At 42.6% G+C, this 22,906-nt stretch overlaps 1 long non-coding RNA gene across 3 annotated transcripts in view; it reads left to right on the forward strand.

Moving 5' to 3' along the window:
- The first annotated feature begins 2,839 nt into the window (after positions 1-2,839).
- LOC106036781 (uncharacterized) overlaps positions 2,840-22,906 on the forward strand; it is a 55,583-nt gene continuing 35,516 nt past the window's right edge. For 2 of the 3 annotated variants that reach the window (XR_001207650.3, XR_010834020.1), the window contains exons 1-2: positions 2,840-3,276; positions 3,950-4,080. This is a non-coding gene — a long non-coding RNA (uncharacterized lncRNA). Of the gene's footprint in view, positions 3,277-3,949; positions 4,081-22,054; positions 22,154-22,906 lie in introns of all 3 variants that reach the window. The other variant, XR_001207646.3, reaches the window with a different exon arrangement.

The following is a 22,906-nucleotide window of genomic DNA, read 5'->3' on the forward strand; positions in this document are numbered from 1 at the left end:
AAGTTCACATTTTCTTATATATCGGACTTTTACATGCATATTTCTACTTTGTTTTAGACTGCGTGCATTGTCGGTGCCTGCAGTCCATGTACTTTAACTCCAGGATGTCCCTGAGGCACAGGTGTGGGTGAAAGAGGTTTATCCGTGCACTCGTGGTCTCTGCAAGGCTGTACGACTGACGTTTTCCTCTACACGGTTCAGTTAAGGTCGTCAGTTTGTCATCACACACAGCCTGCACTGGCTGCTCCTCTGCTGCTGCGAGCAGGATTCCACCTGCCCTGACATGCGACTCAAATATACGAGGAAAATCGTGGATAAGAAATTACAGTTTCAGTGTAACTGCTTCAATTTCACGCCGATTTGTGATATTCCTGATATACAGCAGCTATCACATATCCTGGGACTGGGGTTTTGCTTGTTCCAGAGGAGGCAGCAGTAATTCTTCTGTTGCTTTCAGTGGGTGAAGTGTCCACTAACCTCAGCAGAAATTAGCTCAAGCTGTAAGTTGGCAATGTCAAAACACGGCAGATATATTATTAATTTTACAGATTTATCTAGTTACTTTGCATGTTTTATAACATAAACTTTTGCTATAATTTGGTATAAACAGTGTTTGCCTTTAAGGAAGCAAAAAAATAAATCAAGTGCCTTGATAGAAGTCAGAAACATACGCTTATCCATGATTAATTACATGCTACTTTTAAAGTAAAAAATAAAATAAAATAAAAACGCACAAAAAAGCTGTTTGTGTTACAGAGAACAAAAATGTAACAGCATTTTTTTTTTTAAACAGAGTGCGTTTTTAATACTGATTCAGGGAACAACTTTATATAGCTTTTAAAAAAAGACCCTTCTCTGTAATTAAAAGAACTTTGGATTTTGTAGTGAAAAATAAATTATCTGTAAAGGAAAATTATAGAATCAGAGAATATCCCAAGCTGGAATAGACCCACAAGGATCATTGAGTCCAACTCCAAAATTATAATTGTACAAGATCCTTTGCACTGACATAAAATTGCTGTCCATATAATTCCTCTAATAATATTTTTATGTCTGTGTTCTCCTCCTTTCAAAACTCATTTTGATGTTCACAGTCACTACAGATAACTTGCTTGCCATCCCACCAGAAACACTCACCCAAATTTAAACATTGGGAAAAAGGGAGCCAAAACGCGAGAGGACCCCAGATCTCACGGACATCCGTGGCAGCCCAGAAGCAGACACAGACTTCCCACGGCAGCCCGGCTGCCCAGTGGAGCCGTCCCTTGGGGCAGCTCCGTGCCGGGGGCTCACTGGGGTTGGGGCTGACACACACGGGACCGAGGAGGCAGAAAGGTGGCCAGCGGCGTGCCACCGAAATGTTTTGTTCTCTCCTCTGAAAAACGGGTATTCCCAGCTGCTTCTGCTGTGCCTCACCTTCAGGATTAAACCTCTTCCTTATTTCTATTCGGCTGCCCCTCTGATATTATCAGCTAAAACTATCTTTGGATCCCAAAAGCCAACACTAAATCCACAGCACCATGGGCGAGAAGCTGGGTATTTCCTTACACTACCGAGCACGGCGCGTCAAAGACTGCTGCCAGGCGAGAGGTGGCGGCGGGACGGCGGGCGGCTGGAAGCACGGTGGTGGGCGATGGGCTGGCAGCTGGATGGACACCAAACCCGCAGCCTGCAGGTGCCGCGGCTCCCAGCTGGGGCTGGCCATGCCACGTGCCGCGTGCCGCGTGCCGCGTGCCGCGTGCCGCGTGCCACTCCTCCCCAGTGCCCAGCGCGAGCGGTGGTCGGCGGTCAGCTCCTGGAGGCGCTCACGTGGGCAGGACATCCAAGCACTGCTGCACTAACGGGGAAAGTGGAGGGGATGGGGGAAAAGCTCAAAGCCAGAACAGCTCCTGGATGCCTCTCCTATGCCGGCCCCTTTTCTCTGAAAAATGGCCCGTCAGCAGTACATCTGAGACCTTATCCGTTCATCGTGAGGGGAGCCTTCTGCTTCTTTATCAGTTTACTCTGATGCGATTGGAAAAGCTGACCAGGAGGAGATACAGGAGCTTCACAAATGATTCATCTTTATTTCGGCTTCCCAGAGTGATGTAATGCGCTGTGACAGGCTCGGTGAAATATGAAGCATGAAGCGTCCGCTGGGAAATGTAAAAGGAAGTTGCTATTCCTGCCACTAAATATCTGTAAATATTAAATGGGCTTTACAAGTATTTTCCTAGTTGCTGAACAAATTTAGAGATTGAAACATTTAAAGGAAGGAAGGAAAAACAGAAACAAGGGAGATACTGACACTGCAATCATTTTTTTTTTTTTATATTTCTTTGAAAAGAAAACACATTTATTTTAGACTTTTTATATGCCACCTGTAACAGCAAAATGGCACCAGCCATCCTACAATTTGTGGTTTCTTTGGCCTTTCACTGCAAATTAATCAGGTGGCTTCTTTGTGTCTCTTTATTAGTAGCATTTATTTATGGATTTTTGAAATGTGATTTTGCCAGTCAGGAGGAGAAGCAGCCAGTTATGTTCTCAGCAAACAAACTTAGCTTCTCCATACAGAAATGGAAATGTTAACATCACTCTGCAGCATAAAGAGACTAACTACAGAAAAAAAAGTGGTGAAAAAGTAGAGAGAGTAAAATCTTTCTGATAATTTGTAATATTTTGCTTTGTCTGGCATCTTCTGATTTGCTCTGGAAAAGTTGCTACAGGCAGAAGTGATGGTTAAATGACTGAAACAAACTGAAAAGCATCTATAATCACATGCAGCTGGACCAACAGTTAGCTCTCAAAAAACCCTGACACCTTACCCTGCTCTTAAGCCCTCCCCCCCGTTAGACAGGCTCTTTAGGGCAGGAGCAGCCTTTTCATGTGCTTATTCATCCCCCGTGCCAGGGCCCCGAGGGCATTAATGAGCCTTAACAGCCCTGAGCAGCCTCACCTGCTCCGTGCACCTGGGGGCCCGGAGCCTATCTATGCCCAGTGAGGGGGCTCAGCCCCTTCCTGGGCTGTCCCGGGGTGTGCTGGGCTCCAGCCTGGCCACAGGCAGACCGTGTGCATTTACCTCCCACCCGGACCCCAAGCCTGTCTCACCAGCATGGACCTGCCTGGAGATGGCTGGGCCCCATCCTGACCGCAGCCTGTGGGTGGGCTTCATGGCTTGGCTTTGGACCTGCTTCCCTGACTGGCCACCTCCGCTCTTGGCTGGAGCTGGCCCAGTCCCTGGTCTGCCCTGCTTGCCTTCCTGGGCATCTGACTTTATTCCTCTGGATCAGCAGTGTAAGTTCTGCTAGTATAAATCTCCTTCTGTACCGGGCACATGGACTGCATCCTGATGCTGCAACTTGCTATTTCTTGTTCCTCAGAGAAGCTTACAGTTTTAAAACCAGCGATATAGCAAAGTGTTAGTGTGCCCCAAAGCTAAGACTTCCTAAAGAAGTTAACGTCCAGATAACAGGAGGAGGAGTGCAGTAGCCAAGTTGTGATGGAGTACCCAGATACATAGCAGTAGACATGAAAGAAATGCTTAAAGAGCCAGACAGACTAATGTAGAGATCTGTGTTTGAAATACCTGAATTGGGTTAATCTTATCTTTTGTTAAATTAATCTTTTGTTAAATCTCTCTATTGAATTTATCTACTAATAATTAACTCTTGACTAGAGACATCTTTCTGTGTGAGTAGGCTCTGGCTAATGTGATACCCATTAAGGGTGTGAATGGGAAGATTGGAGCCGGCTCCTGCCAGGCTGTGAGTGCTCAGTGCTCTGGTCCTGCATCTATTCTTACATGCTGTAGCCAGGCCTGAATTTGGGGAATTCAGCTGTCATAGGGAAAGCATTTCCATTCCAGTACTGTTGTATGTTATGTGCATGTACTGCTGTTGGATGTCTAAGAAGAGGACCATTTAACTATGCTGATTAAATACTAATCCCATCCAATCTCTGTTGACAGGCAACAGCAACCTATATACAGCGAACCCGTTTAGATGCATGTATTGCACACGGTTTTAATGGATACAGACAGGACGTAAACTCTTGGGAACGCTACATTTCTTTCTGAAGAATGCCAACTAGCCACTAAAGGTAGGGAACAGAATTTTACACTTAATTGATGTGAAGAGTTGCATGCCGCCCTATTAAATGCGTGGGAAGGCTCCTAGTATAATGAACTATAATTCCCCAGGGGATTATGAAGGTTTTCAGGTAGTCCCCAACTTAAAGAGGGAGCAGAACAAGTCTGAGGTTCATCTCTGCTACAACGGCAATCACTCTGTCATAGGGCTGTAAAAGACAGGCATAATCTGTATATTGCAGATTCAGCAAATCTCTTTTCTAGCAAAGAAGTATTTAGTCCTGGGCCCTCAGCATACATGACAGATTACTTGTTTTCTGCAGTGGGTTTGGGTGCTTCATTTTTCATACTGGTCAGACATTAGTTTGCTTTATGGGCAAAAGGTCTGTATCACTGGCATAAGCACTTTTATATACGTGGTGATGAGTTGTGATGTTTGTGGTGCTGCTGGGTATCAATGCTGGGCAATACAGCATTGTGATAATCTAACAGATCTAAGGCAAGCACCTGCTTCCTTCTGAACTTATCTAAGCTTGTTCTGACATTAGGCAGACATCTGTACCTATAGCAATTGCTCATTGCTCTATCTGCTACTTTTATGTGCAAAGTCAGCGTGGCCTCGTCACTACTGCCTGTGTTTGGGTCAGGGGCCTGGGCATCACCTCCCGCAGGCTCGAAGGGAAGGTCGGTGTGAAAGCTGATGTGTGCTGCTCCGTGGGGAGGGAGGTGGAAAGGCAGGGTGCATGAGGGCAGACCCTCGCTGGTACTGCATCAGGAGTGAGCTAGGATGTCAGCAGGGTGAAGGAAAAGTGATCTCTTTGCTGCAACCACATTGTGAGTAGAATAATCCTATTTTTTTCACCCATTTCTTAAGGATTTGTAACTGTATTATTTTGGGCTTGATTTTAAGTAGTGCAGTATAAGGTAACTGAATTATGTGGGGCCGCTTCTCACCCTAGGGTATGGCAAGTCCATAAAATGAGGCCTGGGACACCAAAGTATTTCAGCTCTTTATCCTGTATCCCATTATAACTAAAGGCTACCAAAGGGTGTCCCCAGTTGAGCAGCCTTGACCAACTAAAGGCTCATGTATTGGCAGAGGAGTGTTTTGGTACCATTAGAAGCTTGCTGATATGCAGTAAGATGTTGAGGTATAGGTTTTGACAGCAAAAGTCACTGGGAAGGTGCTGCTCACCCCTCTACCAGCTGTTCTGGAACTGCCACACTGATCCTGGGCTTAGCCAGCAGTCACAATTTGCATGTTCCAAGATGAGACTGCAGAAGCCCTGGATGAGCATTCAGATCAAAGGCTTGGTGTTCCTTGGTCTTGTCTTACCTTCAGGGCACCACTAAACTGCGGTATGATCTCCAGGGCAGCTCTGAGATGAGCTACTTCAGGGAGCTCCTACCTTCCACCCTTTAATACTGATGTAAAAATGGCAGGACTGTAACTTGAAAAGGAGTGCAGGGGACAGAGACGAAGCCCTGCAGCATGCTATAGGGCAGATTCACATCCGACAGTGAAGGAACTGCAGTCCTGGTTGTGCAGTTGATAGTAAATAAGCTGACTTTACTGGGTTTCCAGCCTGGCCCAGCCATCCAGCTTTTTACTCATTGCTGCTCTTAATTAGACTGCATCCCTTTATAGGCAAGACTTTAATGTATAATATTATATTTTGTATTTATTTATTCTCACTACATGTTAAATCATGACAACAGGTATCTTAAGGACAGACTCTATTGGTTCCTATTTCTTGCTCCTGATTCAATGCCTTCTCTTAGGCATTCTCTTAATTCTCTATTTACCTAGCAATGATCAAACACAGATATTTCATAGAGGAAACCCTGGAGCAGGCAGCTAGAGCTTGACCTTTCTTTTAAATCAATAGAAAACTCTCAGAGAATTGAGCATAAAGTAATCTCTACATAAACTCCCTCCTTAGTCTTCAACAATTAGAAGTTGATTTATAGCCTGAAGGCTGAGATATTTCGCCTATTAGAGTGTGGCTACTCAGAATGCCTCCTTTCTCCTTAGATGAGTGCCTGATGGAGATACTGCATGATTATTTTTTTTAAAAAATCAATGTTTATACAATTAGGCTATTTTCTTTTATAGCTATTGCTTACTTGTATATTTCACAAATACTTTGAACACACAAATGCTCTGATTTTAACTAAATTGCACTGGTACAAATTTTTATTACTGCATTGTAATGTGTGGATCTGGTCATGCCAAATTCAATGTGCCTTTAATGACCTTTGCTTAGCCATATTCAGATGAGTAATCAGCTGTGGCATGATATTTGTTAGATTGCAGCAATTTAAGTCCAGAATGACTGCTGTCTTGACCACAAGTATTAGTGCTGTCACAGGTAACAGGACAGCTGATCCTGGCTTCTCTCTTTATGACAGTAAAGAATGGTACTGAAAAATGAGCTGGCATTTAAGTTCAAGGAGTTGTTCCCACATAATTAGATGGTGTACAGGCCTTTTTAGCACTGAAGCATGCTTTTGTAGGCAGCTCCTAGGATGGAGCTGTGGTGAGAGTGGCTCCTACTGAACCACTTGAATATAGATTCAGTTAATTCGGTTAATCTACATTAATCTCTGAATCTGTATTTAAGATGAGGTTTTCTGTGTGGCAGAGGAAATCAGGTAAATGCATCAATCCAGTGCTCAGATGCACATTCTGATAAGTCTTGAGTTCCACTGAAACAAAAATCATACCAATCCACAAAACCAAGAAGGCACTCCAGTTTACTGCATGAACTTGCCTTTTTCCTTTTACTGGAAAGGTCTTTGGAAGGATGCCACTGGTCTTCCAGGTTAGCTGCAGATGCACTTCTAATGCTCCAGTCACAAATAAATTAATTTTTGTGAGGTGTGGAAGTAGTGCTGCTACCCCACGCATACTGATTTGAGTCAGATGCTGACATATTTGAGGAAAGTTGTGCAAGATATCTGTAATGGTTGTACAGCGAAGCACAATGTTCTCCGTACTAGACTGATGTTCTCATTGTTAGAAGTTGTGCTGAGAAGGATTGCCTACAGAAAGGAATAATAGTAACTGGGACAAAGCCCTCTGTGAACTGACTTTTGTTGTTTTTGTGGCCCAGCGCTACACAAAAGACTTGAATGTATCTGTTGGATAGATTTTTCATAGCAAAGATGAGAGGAACAATGAGTGAGGTGGGACAGATGCATAGAGATTCTGTTATGTGACAATTTTTCTTTATCCTTGAATGTATAGCTTAGAAAAATGTAGACAGTGGTACTACCATGATTCAGATAGAGGGTAATGAACTATCTTTTGTGACTTATGAGAACAAACGATGCATCAAGATAAGCAGATGCAATACTGGAGTTCAGAAAGTTCAGAAGTATGAAAGGAGAAATCGTAGAATCAAGGTTGGAAAAGACCTCCAAGATCATCTCGTCCAACTGTCCACCTACCACCAATATTATAAGTAGTAATCAGGAAGTGTTATCTAGATTTTTTCTACAGTATGAAGTAAAAATTCTGTGAAATTCAGGAGGGCTGGAACTGCAGATTGAGGCAGCTGGTGCTGAGGATGCAACTTCTCTTCTTTCTCTGTGAACTAAGAGCAGCAGCTGGAGCGCACAAAGTGTGCTGCTGGATGCATCTGGTCTGGTTTTACCTGAAAGGAATTGACACAGCCTTTCAAAAACCACTCTGCAACACAGACTTAAAAGGACTAAGTGAAAATGACAAGGAGATTCATTTCAGAAGTGATCTGATTTGAAGAAAACGCAGATAAGTGTGCTCAAAACAGTGGTTAAAAAGAAGCATTCAGGGGCTGAAAGTTGAACTAATCAACTCCTCTGCTGGTTTGGCACCCAGACACCAAGACAAATAGAAGACTTGACTCCCATTGCTGTTCAGATTTCAGCTGTACTTCTAGGTTCTAGCTCTGAACCAGGAATGGCCGAGCTGCTCTCCAGCTTGCAGCCCCATGGGCACTACCTCGGGACTGCCTCGCCACGCCAAAACCTGGGGGGACTACAGAGCACCACAAGCAGTAATAAACTTGCAAGCTTGGCTTACGTTTGTTAGCATGCTACATGTATAAGCACATCTTACTTGAATAGGGTTAACGTGTTAAGCAGTAACACTTGCAAATATTTGTACGTCTCTTGTGCATCTCTTTACTCTTCTGTGATTCCAGTCCGATGGTTTTCCAATATGCCCGGTGCTGCCACTGCACTGCATTCTTGGAGGCAATGCTTACTCTTTCCATGTGCTGAGACTGTAGGCAGCACTGAAGAACAGAAATCCTATTTCTCCATTTCCTCCTTGTCTGGACAGCAGGGCTCGCATTGCTGCTTTCCCCGAAATGTCTGTTAGTGCCCAACCAGCCGCTAGTGAAAGATTTCACTTCTAGAGCCCCACCAGGTGGCACTGTGGTAAAACACTTAATGTAAGGCAGCTGTTAAACTACTCACCAAGCGGCTGCATAACTGCCAAATTTTAAGGGATCTTTAGAGTTAAGAAAATAGGTGGGATTTATGGGAAAAGTATTGATCTCTAACGGAACTGAGCGTTGTAAATGATATTTTAGAGAATTTGCCAGTTACTACAGCTCAAAGTGCATTTAGTGCTAACTGGCATCTGTTTAAGATATATCTGAAGAATTAGAACTAATGAAGAAAATCTGTAGGTGATTACAATATTTATTCATAAATGTTATTGTTTTTTAAAAAAAAAAAGCTTGGGACATGAACTCACAGCATTGCCAGGAATGATGTTCAGGTAGAGCTATGTAAGCCTTTCATGTTCACAGACCTAAGGGGAGGGTTGGTTTGTGAGGCTTGGTGCAAAGGTTCCCCCAAGCTGCTTTGTTTCCTTGAGCTGACACTCCAGTCCAAGTAGGTCCCCTTCTTATTTAGATTATTGTTCTGTACTTCCTGGGACTGAAAGCAAAACCACTTGTTTTTAATGTAAGCCATATTTTAAAAGCCATAATGTTAACATGAGACATCTGAAATTCCAGAACACTGATAAGCATTCACAATAGCAGGATAATTAATATCAGTGTTTATATAGTATCTCTCACTGCACAAGATCCCAAAAGGACTTTGCAGATAATATCCTGCAGAAGCTATTGTAGCCATAATACAAAACATCTGGTCCATAGCAGTTTAAAAATCCCATTTTAATTTCAACTCTGCTTTCCCCTAAAGTCAATGGACTATTTTGCCTTCCAGAGTTGAATTAAGCCCTTTGTTTTCGTTTGGTCCTTGAAGCTAAGAGAAATGAATTACGGTAGTTTTGTTCAGCACCTCCTGGAGACCAAGTTTTAATTGCGGGTGCCCTGTTCAGATAGCTGGCTGGGATTTCCAGATGACATACAACCTGATCTAAAAGTGTTTCAGGGTACAGAGGGACATCTGGAAATTCCAGATAAGTGTTACAAGGCTTCATAACCTTGACAGAGACCTGAGCAAAAAAAGAACCCTGAAGGTATTTGGTAACCTTATGAGGGGCTGTAGCTCTGTCGGTGAGAAGAGAAAACAACCGCCCCAAACTGTCTGTTCACTGTATAACCACAAAATCGTTTCAGTCTCTCAAACTTTATTAGGTTAGTGAACTGAAAACCCAGAATTTGTCAGTATTGACTCAACCACAAAGGGCACCACCAGAGAAGAACAAGTGCTGGGAATAAACATGTGCATAGAAGGAACGTGATTTATCAGGCTGCTTTTGACCCACAGAAGTTCTTTGAGGGCTGGATCTTGTGTGCTTTGTTCTTGTCTTGGGGAACTGTCGGAGGCTGGCTGATGGAGTGTCAGCAGGGCCAGCTGGGGCTGTTGAGAGCTGCCGTGCCTGTGACCGCTGCCTGTTTCACATTTCCACCGCTTCTCGCTCCGTTCCAGCAGGAGAAGCCGATGAGAAGGCTTTGTTCCAGGCTTGCAGCCGGCGTTATGGTTGGGCTGGGCGGGTGGGACTTCAACAAGATGAAAAAAACGCACGCATGGGAACGTGAAAAATTGAAATGGAAAGGTTGCTCTGTTACCTTTGGTGCAGTTTCTCAAAACCAGAAATACCAACTGGCTGGAGTCCTGCCAAGGAAGGTTTTCTTATATTGTCTGTGTCATCCTCTCAGACATCCAGCCCAAAGCATTTGTCAGCAGGAAGATGAATGGATGGGTAGATATTTTTATGCCATTCCTGCTTTTGTCCTCCTGTTCAATACAGTGGCGCAAATCCAGCTAAGAGTAGCTCTGCTTTCGGGCAGCTTATTTTGATGTGCTGAGTGAGGAACTGGAACTTTGGCAGTCACACTGGACTCACATAGGAATGTTGATACACATTTTTACCTCATCACCACAAGTTGCTCGAGGCTTACTTTTATTTAACAACATTTAAGTGTTTTCTTAAAAGGTGTCAGGTAAGCCTTCCCATTTTTCCTAGAATCAAAATATGGCAACAGCTTTTTTTGGATAATACAAAGGTGGAAAATAACTTTGGAGACACAGAAATCTGAAGTCTTTGAGGAAAACTTCCCTTCTGCTTTGTGCTGCAAGTCACCCTATATGGGAGGATGGAGGATAAGGGAAAGAGTTGTGTAGGAAGGAATGGGAATAGGAAGAAAGGAAGCTTGACTGTGAAAAGCAAGATAGAAAACGAATTATTTACTCAAGTGGCAGAAAATGAAAATAATGAAAAAAAAGAATAAGCTAGCAAACTGTTACAGCTGTAAAGTACTTGTTTAAATTTACTTTTATTCCTGGTGATTCACAAAAGTGAAAGCTGAAACGCACCCAAAGTCCCTCAGTCCTTACTGTGTTAGTCACTTATGAACTGCAATGTATGAATCTAGTGGAACCTGACTGCTGTAACTGGAAATCTGTCCCACGGAAATGAGTGTGACCTCTTATGTCTTCCAAAGCTGTTTCCAGTCATGCAAATGGACAAGGCAGCTAACTGGGGTGGACAGTGCGTGGCTTTCAATGATACCATCTGTATCATACTTCAGGATTTTTGAGATTGCTGTTAATACCTCAAGCAGTGATGCTGCATCCCTACAGACAGTAAACTGAATGGATTTTGTTTTTCTGGACATTTTCCTTTGCTGCCCTGTTCTTAAAATACTAAAGGCCATTTACAGAATTTGCTGAGGGCAAGTGCTGCTTCAATTGCATTGCCTTTGCTATCAATGATTTTAAAGCAATACAAAAGTCATCTTCCTCGTGTCCTTTTACATCTTGTAGATTGTGAATCTCCGCGGAGCAATGATTTGGAGAGCAGTGTATTCTTTGTCTTTCTGTTGTCAATGATGAGACGCCTCACTCTGCTTCAGGGGATTTTGCTAGGTGACTCTCAAGGGACGTATTTCTGCTTTTGTTCCTGCAAACCACTCCAGTAAAAGCCTCAGTGTGGTGCAAGTCAGAGGGAGGACCGCTGCAATGGCAAAATATTAACTCATTCAAATTCCAAGTAATAGCACACAAAGGATAAAACCTCCCTTAATTATGTTAAAATCTTAGTAGTTACTAAATGAGTATCATGAAACTATATTTAAAATTGCTTCTAATCTTATATAAAGCGTATACAACAGGTTCCTTGGCAGGGCCATTCAAATCATGCCTGTATCAGATGTAAAGTTTGACTCCTTATGAATTTGTGGATGCATGAAGGGAAGAAAATTTTAGCATAATATTTATAGGAATAAATTAGCAAACCACAGTATCTTCAAATGGTTTAAAATGTTCTTCCTGTGAATTTCTGTCAAACATGTTTTGAGATTTAGGCGAAATGTCTATTGACAACGCTTTTCAGAAAGCTCTTACATGAAGATCAGGGAACACAATAGATGATTGCATTGCAGTAATAACATACAAGAACACAGAGGTACGGAGAGGTGCTAAAGGCATGGGAGGAACCCTGCTGCTGCTGCAGCAAATGGCAGAACTCAGTTTTTCTGTTATTTCACTGGTAGCAGCATTTCTTCTTGAAGCTGCTCATGCTAAAAATACTTGTGTATCCTTACACGCAATTAGCACTGGAAATCCGTGCTGTGGAAGGAGATGTGCCTGCAGGGGCAGCCCGCGGATGGGTTCTGGCAGCTTCCTTGCAGGTGGCTGATACCTGCTGTTTAACCATAGGTGAGGTACAGCTGAGAGTGCAAGACCGGACAACTTCTTCTCAAAGATCCTTTTAGATCAAAAACATTAACAGTGCTTTCAGATTCAAGGGACAGAGGATCATGCAACATGTTTGGTTTTGTTCTACAACTCTTAACCTGTTTTAATCTCACACTTGCCAAATCTCTATCAGCCTTATATGAACAAGCACTTAAAATAAGCACGCCAGCCCCTGAGCTGCTATACCTATGGGGAGTATGGTAGAGAAACTTTCTGGAAGTAGTTAAAGAAAACATCCGTATGATGTGTTATACTGCTTCTATTAAGACATATCTGTAGTTGCATACTTGAGTTGTGTTCTGAACTTTTCTGCCACAGGATATGTGGCCATAGCTGGCTGAACAGTGCTGAACGGACATGATTTAAAGATAATTAGTTAAGCAAATTACTTGTATATGAGCACCTTTTGGGGAGGTAGTTATTCATAAAGCTTTCAAAGGAGTCTGAAGGCAGCAGCCACATAAATCCCATTGAAATTGAGTAGCTGTTGGATGCTTCTGTTTGAATTCAAACAGTTTGAACTTGCTTTTACCTTTTATCTACTTTTCTATTTAAAATATACCTGCTGCATTTGACCTCATGGATAATAAACCCTGCTGGGTGGATGAGATTGTGACATGTCTGTTACTGCCTGTTTCGGAATTTGGTCTGTGTGCTGGACTCCATTAAGTTTGTACCAGGAATATTTTCATCTCTTGCTCCAAAGCAACTTTTACGTATCCCAGGGCCACCTTTTATTTGGGGCTTTTACTTTATCTGGACTACATGATGCTACTAGGTGATCTGGATTGTCAGCACATCGTGAATTTTCACGTGGACATGTCAAAGACACATGGCTGTACTTTGCTTTAAAGCCCTCCGTCCCTGAGGTGCTGTCTGCCTGTCAGGTATTTGCAGCTGGATGAGCAGCAATCCTGTAGCTGAGTATGGTGAAGACAGAGGAAATTTGCTCTGGCTCCACAGAAGCAATTAGTGGCCACAGCTCTCAGTGCTGTCGGAGGATTTTAGCAACTTGATCCTTTGATGTTTGGACCCAGAAATAAGTCAGGTTTATTCTGTCACACAGAAGAAGTTTTGCTTATCCTGTGCTTTCATCTAGAAGCAGCTGTTGCTGCAGAGGAGGGGCAGAAGTCACACTGATTCTGCACCCATGTAATTCACTGCTGCTGCAATAACCTCACTGGCAGCGTGAGCTCCTAACCAGCTCCTGACACCTCTTCCCTTGCAAATGCCATTACAGCAGGTGCATCTAAAATGGAGGAAATCATATACTTACATCCTGCCTCACTTGACTCTTTCCAAATACTACTGTTATTTTGTCTTCTACTATACTGGTTCTCCTTTACAAGTTTAATTAAAGATTAGGATTTCAAAGATCTCCAAATCTCAGAGGTCCAGCTGTGATTCATACAGCTGTTGGGATTCCCAGATACGAATGGGTTTCCTTTATTATTAGAGCACCCACCTGTTTAGACATCAACTCTGCAAAGTGCAGAGCTCACAAATATGAAGCAGGTGTTTGATGAACACAAGAATGGGTTGTAGCTTTATTTAGAGACTGTCCGTAGTCTCAAGCATTTATTCATGAAACAAGCATAAAAATGGTTCATGTGCTAAGTTTCAATATACCTTAACAAGTGAGCTACAGCTGTGTGAGTAATTCTGTACACGAGAGGGGCAGCCTTCATAACCTTACAGCTCATACTGTCAGGAAGAAAGATAATGGGTGTGGAGTATAAATAGCTGCACGTGAATCTTACTACCAGTACTTTCATTCAAAGACACATGAAGTAAATGGAAAGGCTCTCTCTGACCTCAATGAGATTTGGACAAAGTGATTACTTGCAAAGACTTGTCAAATAAGCCAGATGAAAATAACTTCTGTTATTAGCTGTTTCTGACTGAGCCACATTTGAACCAGAGACACAGAGAGGGAAGAAGTTCTGATTTCTACCCGGTCCCCTGAGCCACACTTTTCTTGCCAAGTTATAGTTTCAGCTCTTGTTTCATGAAGTATGATTATTGGTGTCATTGTTCAGTTTAATTATAGATACTCAGTTACATAACTTCCCTTCTTGAAGGACTTACTTTTTTTCTGTTTAGGAATTTATAAGTAGAGACTGTGACCTTGACAGTTGGGAAGTACGTGTATGTCCAGGGGAAAACATCTGAAAGCTTGTTCTGGAGAAATAAGTCTCCAAGAGACCTAAGTAGAGCAATGGCCTTTATGCATCATGCATGCAGATGTTCCGAGCAAAAGCATGAAGCCATTATCCCCATCCCATAAGATTTCCTATTTACTTCAAAACCAACATTGAATTGTAAACTTAATTTTAAAAATCTAAGGTTCTTTTACCTTGCTATTAAAACAAAACAAACAAACAAAAAAACCCACAGAAGCAATATGTTAGGGTATCCTATTAGAGTAAATTTGTCTAATTGATAGCCAGGAATCTGTTTTTGCTAATAACGTCACTACTGCAAGCCTGGTGGATTTCACTAAAGGAATTTTCTTTCTTCCCCCTGAAAGGTGAAGAACATAACCGGTTCCTTAATCTAGTGGACATTTTCTTCTCATCAGCAAAAAGTCTTTATTTTTACTGGTTTTAAATGTGAAAAGGCATAACTATTTAATGAAAGATGCATTCATAACTGGAGTGAGGTGCTAGGCACAGAGTAGTCTTTGTTATACTATACGTTTTGTAGTTCAGCAGTGCTGGATTACTCTGACCATCAGCCAGGCCCTGTTCTGGCAGCCCTGCACTGTATTTTCTTGCAAGTGGTGTGACAGCACCTGAAAAAGCATGCAACTTCCCTTCACGCTGCTGCTGTTATCTGCAGTCACAGAGCCTGCGTGTTCTGATTCTCAGTTCAGTGAATCATCAGACAATGCTGTCTGTGCTGCTTGTGTCATTTTCTGTTTTATTAATGGCCAATGCCTTTCATAGTTATTTTCCACATGACTGCAAGAACCAAACCAACATAGGATGTCACAATTCATTAGGTACCAAGTGAGTTCCTAGCTTATCTGAAACCCATGAAACACCTTGCCTTCTTGTTGAGGACAGCTGATCTGGAATTTTGTCCAAAAGGTAATGTGATCTGGAACATTTTCTGCAGTACTGATCACTAGATTCTGTCAAATACCAAGAGTGCTATTATCTGTTCCAGAACTGCAAGCTAAAATGAATCCAGAGAAAAGAGCTCTGGTTCTCTCTCCATTCATTCCTGCTCAAAGAATTACGTCATGATAAAAACTCCAAACACATCTGCTTTCTAGATTTGCAAAATGCTTTCTGCGACTACACTTATTTATGGACACTGTTAGCAGAATGACTAACGACAGAAAGGATTTCTAAACGTATACGTAGGAATTGGGAATACTATATTTTTCAGTGGTTTGAATTATAGAAAAATAAACAAAATTAGTAAGTCTTAGAAGACAAACCTTTATCCCTCTACTGTAGAAGCAAAAAACCATACATCTGAGTTTAGGAATTACAGCTAGAAATTCTAAACAAACCACCTATTTTTAATACCCCAGCACTTTACATCATAAACCTACTGGGAACAGGGAACTGTCTTACCCAAATTCTCCTGTCATTTGTATTATTCAGCATTGTTCATGTCTCTTTATGGAATTCCTGGATGTTCTATAGCTTTCAACTGCAATGGCTTATCTGTTTCACTTCTACATGGTAAAGATATGAATAAATACATCTCATACTTCATCACAACCATCTGGAAAAGCCTTCTACTAAGGCCATTTAAATTCTCTAATTGTCAGGTTGTGTGTTTAGAAGAAAATAGGAATGTTCTTCTCTTATGGTGCATATTGTGTGCTTTTCTGATGAGACCTGAGTATGAAAGAAAAATAAACTTTATTAAATTAATTTTAATTTTAGTTATCTCAATAAATTATTCAGTTACATCATTCACAATTTCTGCTCTTTGTAATTCAGAACCAGATGGAAAATAACCAGCTCACATTTAATTCAACGCTTATTACAACTGGTGGCAGATACTATGCAAAGTAGAACCAGTTTTCGATAAAAACAGGCTTTTTGCACGCAAATCTGTTGCTTCAAGAGAACTCTGGAGCCTTGTAACTGGGCAGTTCCTCAGCACAAATAGTGTGTGTTGGCAGCACATTCTGGCAGGTTCACTGTTACCAGGCTGTAAAATGCAATGAAATTGCTTTATTTGCTGCAGATAACTTAGGATTTATTTACTTTGCAACTGTCCTGCTCGCAATAATCACCTATTCTTTTCCAAAGGGAAGTGAATAGGTATTTGACATAAATATTGGAAGTAATATTCTTTCTCTATAACATCTTTTTATTTGAGTCGTTAGGTGATAAAATACGTAACACTTCACGGGCAGGCCACTGTCTACAATCTGATCTACATCAGTACTCACAGAGCACTGTCAGCCATCTTCTCCTAGGCAGCCTATACATATAAAACAATGAATAGGTGGTGTTCGTGGAGTCCCCAGAAGACATTTCCTACGCTACAGCAGTTACTATCACAGTTGCCACCAATTAACTCTCACTGACAGTCTCACAGTGGAAGGTAAAAAACGGATGGGCATATAAAATGAAGTGCTTCTTCACCAGCGTGATTCAGTTCCTTTGGGTAAGACCCGAGTCATACTGACAGTACTGCCCTCAAGGTTATACTACGCATGGATTAAAGAGTGAATGCTCCTTTCCTAGGAAGTATGATGATTCTACTCTTCTAAAAATATTTTCCTGACTTTCCTACTAATTCAGAGTTCCTAGATTTTAGATTTCTCAGTGCCATAAACACCTTTCGGTTTCACAAAAAAAAACCTGATCACTGGTGTGTTGAGCTGCTTGTACTATGTTCAAGATATACCGCAGTTTGACTAACACTCCACATACATGTAATGTATTGCATACTGGCATATTCAGTATAAAACAGATGAAATCCTGAAAAAAAATGTATTCTGTTGTTCTGAGTTGTTCAAGGCCTGTGAAATGCTGTTTAATCACTTGTTGTGTACTGTACTGTAGCTCTTCTCATGCCTGTTTCATATTTTTGTCCCTTCGCAGATTTTTGTGCCTGACAGGTACTTAACCATTTCAGTAATAACAGAAATGAGGATACTTCAATGTCTTTCTGTATCACTTTTGAACCCGGAGCTGCTTGGTGTTACTGCTTGTAACAAAAATCTGCCTGTGTAGCTGTCACTCAGTGGAAAATTTCAGATATTTCAGATTCTTCTTTTTAACATTCTTCTCTGAATCCCCAATGTACCAGGACCAACATATTTTGGAGACATTTCCCTCCTCTACTTATATCCTAAATATGAAATTTGATTAATTGAAGAATAAGACTTTGCATTCAGTCAAAATGCAGTCCCTGTATTTATCAACTCAAAGTTTAATTAGCATGAAGCATGCCACAAGCAAGCCCTACAAGGGAATGGGGGAAGGAATGTTGTCTTTTAAAAGAAGGTGCTTGAACTCTAAATTCCCTGTACTCTGTCCTTCACATGTGGGAAGCCCAGGCTTATATCTCAAAGAACTCTTTGAGAATGCTTGCTCTGGCTGACTACATCTGTTCATTTTCTTTCAGTTCACTAACTTTCAAACGTATATGCATGATATATAATGTAGGTATACAACTCAGGGAAAATCTGGGGTGATTTGTATCTGCAGTAGGTGTTGACATTAAAGGGTCCATGAAGTTATAAACCTTATTCTTTTCTTTTCAAACAAACATAGATTCTTCTCAAAAGGAGTACTGTGAACATACCGGCTTATTCAAAATTAGAACTTTAGCCAAGATTATCTCATTTTGGATATTCCTTGTATCAACACAGTGGTGCATTTGCATACTGAAGTATAATTGTCTTGGTGATTTAGTGGTATAGCCTGTAAGACTATTTGATAATACATACATATGCAGATCTGTGTTTACCTTAGGCTTAATGAGCCTCCACAATGACAAATCATCCTATGCATGGAAGCATGCAGCAGAAAGAAACTTCCCATCCTGCTAGGGAAGCTTTTGCAGCAGTACTTTGGAAATTTTAGCTCTAACTCACCAGATTACAACCCCAATTCTTTGATATTTCACTTAAATTGGAAATGTCTGAAGTATAGGCCTTCTGCTTGAACCAACCACCTAGGAAGAACTGATGGTCTAAAACATAGAGCCTGAAGTTCTCCCATGTGGTCATAAATTACTGTACCTCACATCATGAGAAAAACATGTCATGCAATGGCTGCTATCACATTAGGAGATTAAAACATATCAACTTACTTACTGTATTCCTTGATAATTTAGCTTCAACTTATCCTTTGCAAGTCAAGACCAAAGGAATTGAGCGTTATCTAGTAGCAAATAAGATTTCTTGCAGCATTGTTTTTAAAAACCTTCAATATTTGCCACAATAATGGCTTTTTTTGTTATATATTTTTTTTAATTTATGGCTTACCACACTTAGTTCAATTAATTCACTGAACCATTTTATCCCTCTGCTCTCCAAACACTGCTCAGATGTGAGACAGGCACAGAGCAGCAGTGCAGTCCTCTCCAGACAGCATCGGGTTTTCAAGTATAATCATGAGCAGTGATTTTATAGAGTCAACCCTGTAAAAAAAAAAAAAAAAACAAACATTTTTTTTTAGCTTTGTCTGTCAGCACCTCATGTTTCTAAAGAATCAAAAGTACTTTTATGAAATGTTTGAAGGTAAAATGAGATTGTGTAACAGTATAAAGTCCTGTCCTACATTTAAGAAAGTGAAAATCTGGCTGTGTCTCAGAAAAATAGCTCAAATGTGAGCTATTGTATTATGTAGCAAAATATGCCTGTCATGGAAAGGGTCATTTCCACAAAAGTTAAATACATTTCAGGTGCTTGTCAGGGACACCTGCGCCTGTCTGAACCGCTTTCTTTAACGCTCAGCCCCGTGTTGAGGCAGGGTTTTATACCTGCTATTTTAAGTGACGCAGTTTCAGATGATGTCTGCTACCTTGACGAACCGACCACTGTTCATTCAATGCCTCAGCCTGGGAAAGAAATTAAATTAATGCCTTGTAGTCATCCTCCCCGGTCCCCGGCAGGTGTTCGCACATCGCTCAAGGCCTAATTATTACCTCTGGCGCCACAGACAGCGCCGGTGACCCGCCGTGCAGGTAGCAGTGGGGCAGGGAGCCCTCCACTGCCCACCGTGCCGGGGACCAGCTGTCCTGACAGAGCCCTGAAGCCACCCCCGTTGTGGCTGGGTGCTGTTTGCCTGCAAATGGGGGCACCCTGCCCCACAACCTGCTGACCCTCATGCTGCCGCGGCATCCCCACTGCCCTGTGGTAGGGCCAGCGGTGTGGGGGGCCCGGCCACTGTCCCAGCCCTGCGTGGCCTCTCCTGGGGAGGACACGACAAAGCACGCAGGGAACTGGACCAAAGCAGACCATCATCGCCAGCCTGCGGATGGCTGGTAAGTGTGGCTGCACCACTTGGGTGCCCCCACTGCTGGAGGGTGGCCATGAGGAGGCCTGGGGGTCCCGCTGCATCAGCCCGGCCTTCCTCGCAGGGTACCGTCCCTGTCCTGAGCCAGTACTGGGGGGGGTCAGGTATCTGCTCACTGAGGGCAACATGGGATGATGGGCGACTTCACTGCGTACCCCGCTGCGGTAACGGTGTTTCTGCAAGCTTCGTGAAGTCCGGCCTCGGGGGGGCCATGGCAGCAGCCCCGGCCGGGGACATGGGAGAGCCCTGCAACTGCTCGGGATGTTACAGAGCAGGTTTGGGGAAACGTGCTTTATATCCGAGCTACAATTTTTCAGTGAAAGTATTAGAAAATGTTTTTTTTCCCCCCTTTTTTTTTTCTATTCTTTTTTTCTGTTGGGATTTTTGTCTTCCAAAATAATTATTATGACTGCGTTGTGCAGGTTGGATTTTGCATACTCTCTGTGCTGGGCAAACAAGCCGCTTTGTGGAGTGTTGATGCAGTGGGTGGAAAGAAATAGAGTGTGCTGGAAAGCAACGTGATGGAGCAGTTAGTGCATGCAGAGAAGTTAGGTCATTCCTTATTCTATTACTCACTGATAGTAAGAAAATTGCCTAATTCATATTGTGTCAATTTCCGCATCTGTTAAAATGCAGATTATTATTTTATGGTAATAGAAGAAGAACAAAATAAATACACTGCATACTTTTATTTGTAAAGCTATACATGCAAATCCCTCAAATTGCTTATCCCTTATACAAGTACGAAGAGGCTTTGCCCATGACACGTACACGGTGGGAGCTGCAGGAGGTCTGCCCACCTGGTTCCCCCAGAGCTGGGGGCAGAGCAGTGGCCGCAGCCTGTGGTGTCCTTGCCGAGGGGCTTTGCTCATGGCAGATGGGTTCAGAAGGCTCCTGTGCCTGCCACATCCCCTCTCCCATGGTACATGAGATCCTTCCACGAAAGCTCCCTGTCAGTGGTGAAATCCTGCGTGGCGTTGTTGGTTCATTCTTCTTTCCTTTGGGAGTGGTGAGAGTTCTAGAAGGTAGAAAGAATCTGAGGAGCAGACTGGAAGTAAGGCTGAAATCATGAGGTCCATTCTGCTGATTTGTTGGCTTTGAGCCCCACTGCTTCAAATGGTAGTTGCTTTCCCTTTCAGATTTACATGACTGACTTACGCTTTTATTTGATCTCAAAAACCTGTTCAACCGATGCGGTTCATAGAAAAAGTGCCTTTCGAAGACGTCAGAGAGAGATGTTTCCTGGTACTTCCGTGGCCTTTCTGCTCTCTCTCTTGGCCTTCAGTTATTTGTTCAAGCGTTTCAAAGAGCACGCCAGAAATACTTTTCCTTTTTTTCTCACCAGGAAAGTAGTAATGTGGTAAGGGTGATGCATGCGCTGCAGATTAATAGCTTTTGGTCGCTGTAGTTCTCTAGCATTCAAAAGACATTCCCACTACAGAAGGCCTAAATTAGAAGCAAAATGTATCTTTTCAAGGGCAGACAGTTAAGCAAGAGGTGACAAAGTCTGGTTGGTCTCTCTATAGCATATGTGGTCTTGTATGTCTTGACAAGCTTCAGTCAGTATTTGTTCTGTACGATGCAGTTAAATGAGAACCTCAGAGGTCTGCAAGGCATGGGTTAGAAGATAAGTAATTTCACCATAGTATTTTGCAATTATCACAGTAGCAGCTATTGCTTTTTATGATAATACTTAGAGTTCTACAGCAGCATCTCAATTTTGTGTCAGTTTCAGAGGTTTTGGATTTAGCTGAAATTACCTCAGTTAAGCCATAGTTTCTGTCTTGTCGGTGCAAGTGACAGGGCGGGGTGTGAGCTCTGCAAACAGACGGTGTAATAGGAACTGTAATGATATCATTCATCACTTCTTTTCTCAGGTTTGGGGATAACACTCTGAAGTCACAACAACAGATTCTGGTTTTTGGTTATAGCAGTATGTGCTCTCAGTCATTAGGATTATGAGATTAAGTTCGAAGTGAGTTCTTGCTATCTGGTAACAAAAGAAATGGAGCCAAACTGCCTAACGCTGGTGAGTTTGGACTAAGAAATGTGCACTCAATGAAGGCTGCATTTGGATGTACCTGCTCAATGCTATGCCAACCATCTCTGCAAAATTCCTATCCTGGCAAAGCTTTAGCTCGGGCAGACATCGAAGTGCATTTCTTATAGGCATGAATTTCGTCCAATGTGCACGCCTTCTCCAAATGACTTCGTTGTGCAGAATAATAAACTCATATCAGCAAAAGCAAGAGCCAAAACGACGTGTGCTTCATATTTTGTGTCCCCACTTAAACTGTATGCATCTTTTCTTTTGCAGTGGTTAACTATAGGACTTCCTCTGAGGCTTGTTTGGGCTGCACTTGAAATTGGGATACTTGGCATTTCTTGTAACGCACCTTTTAAAGGAAGGAGAAAGGTAAATTTCTCTGTGCTTTAAATTCTGTTTGAGGAAATCAGTAACTTGGAATTACAATCCATGCTTCCACCTAGAAGATTAGAGGACAAAGGAAAGCATCATTGGGAGCAGCTTCGTTGGGAGCGCAGAGCTTCCCTGTTAATAGTCAAGGTGCTGTTAGCAGCAGCAGCTTCTCTGGAGGAATTGTGGCAAACCTTAGATGTTCACTGCAGGGAAAAAAGCTGCATAACAGGCTGGGGATGGGAAGAAGGGGTTACAGTAGTGAGCTGAGCTGATGTGAACAAGCTGAGACTCAGTAGGGCTGAATTTCCTTGAAAAACAAAAGGGTGTAGGCACTGGCTCCTGCCATGACTGAGGAGCAGCAGTACATTGCAGGCAGTAAATGGTGTTTAACTTGTCCCTTCTTTCATTTTGGGGTCTTCTAAATTGGTCCCCAGGAGGGGGAGGGAGTCCTCTGAACAGGCTTGCAGCTCCCAGCGGTGTCATTATCCCGGGAGGAGTGCTTGGTTTGATATGCCCCTGTGAGGCCCTCCTGCCTTGTTTCAGCATGCTTTCTGCAGTGACTTCCTAGTGGGGCACTTTCCTAATCCTCTATCAGATAGGCTTCCTAAGCCCCCGAGAGCCGCTGAGCCCTGCTGCAGCACGGCGGCGTGGCCTTGAGAGGAGCAGTTCTGAGCCCGCGCTCCCTGTGCTGCTCTCGGGAGCATCGGAGGCAATGCTGCCCGTGTGATCTCTGCAAGTCCTTTTGGCTTT

The sequence above is a fragment of the Anser cygnoides genome, chromosome 10, assembly GCF_040182565.1.
Source record: "Anser cygnoides isolate HZ-2024a breed goose chromosome 10, Taihu_goose_T2T_genome, whole genome shotgun sequence".
NCBI lineage: Eukaryota > Metazoa > Chordata > Aves > Anseriformes > Anatidae > Anser > Anser cygnoides.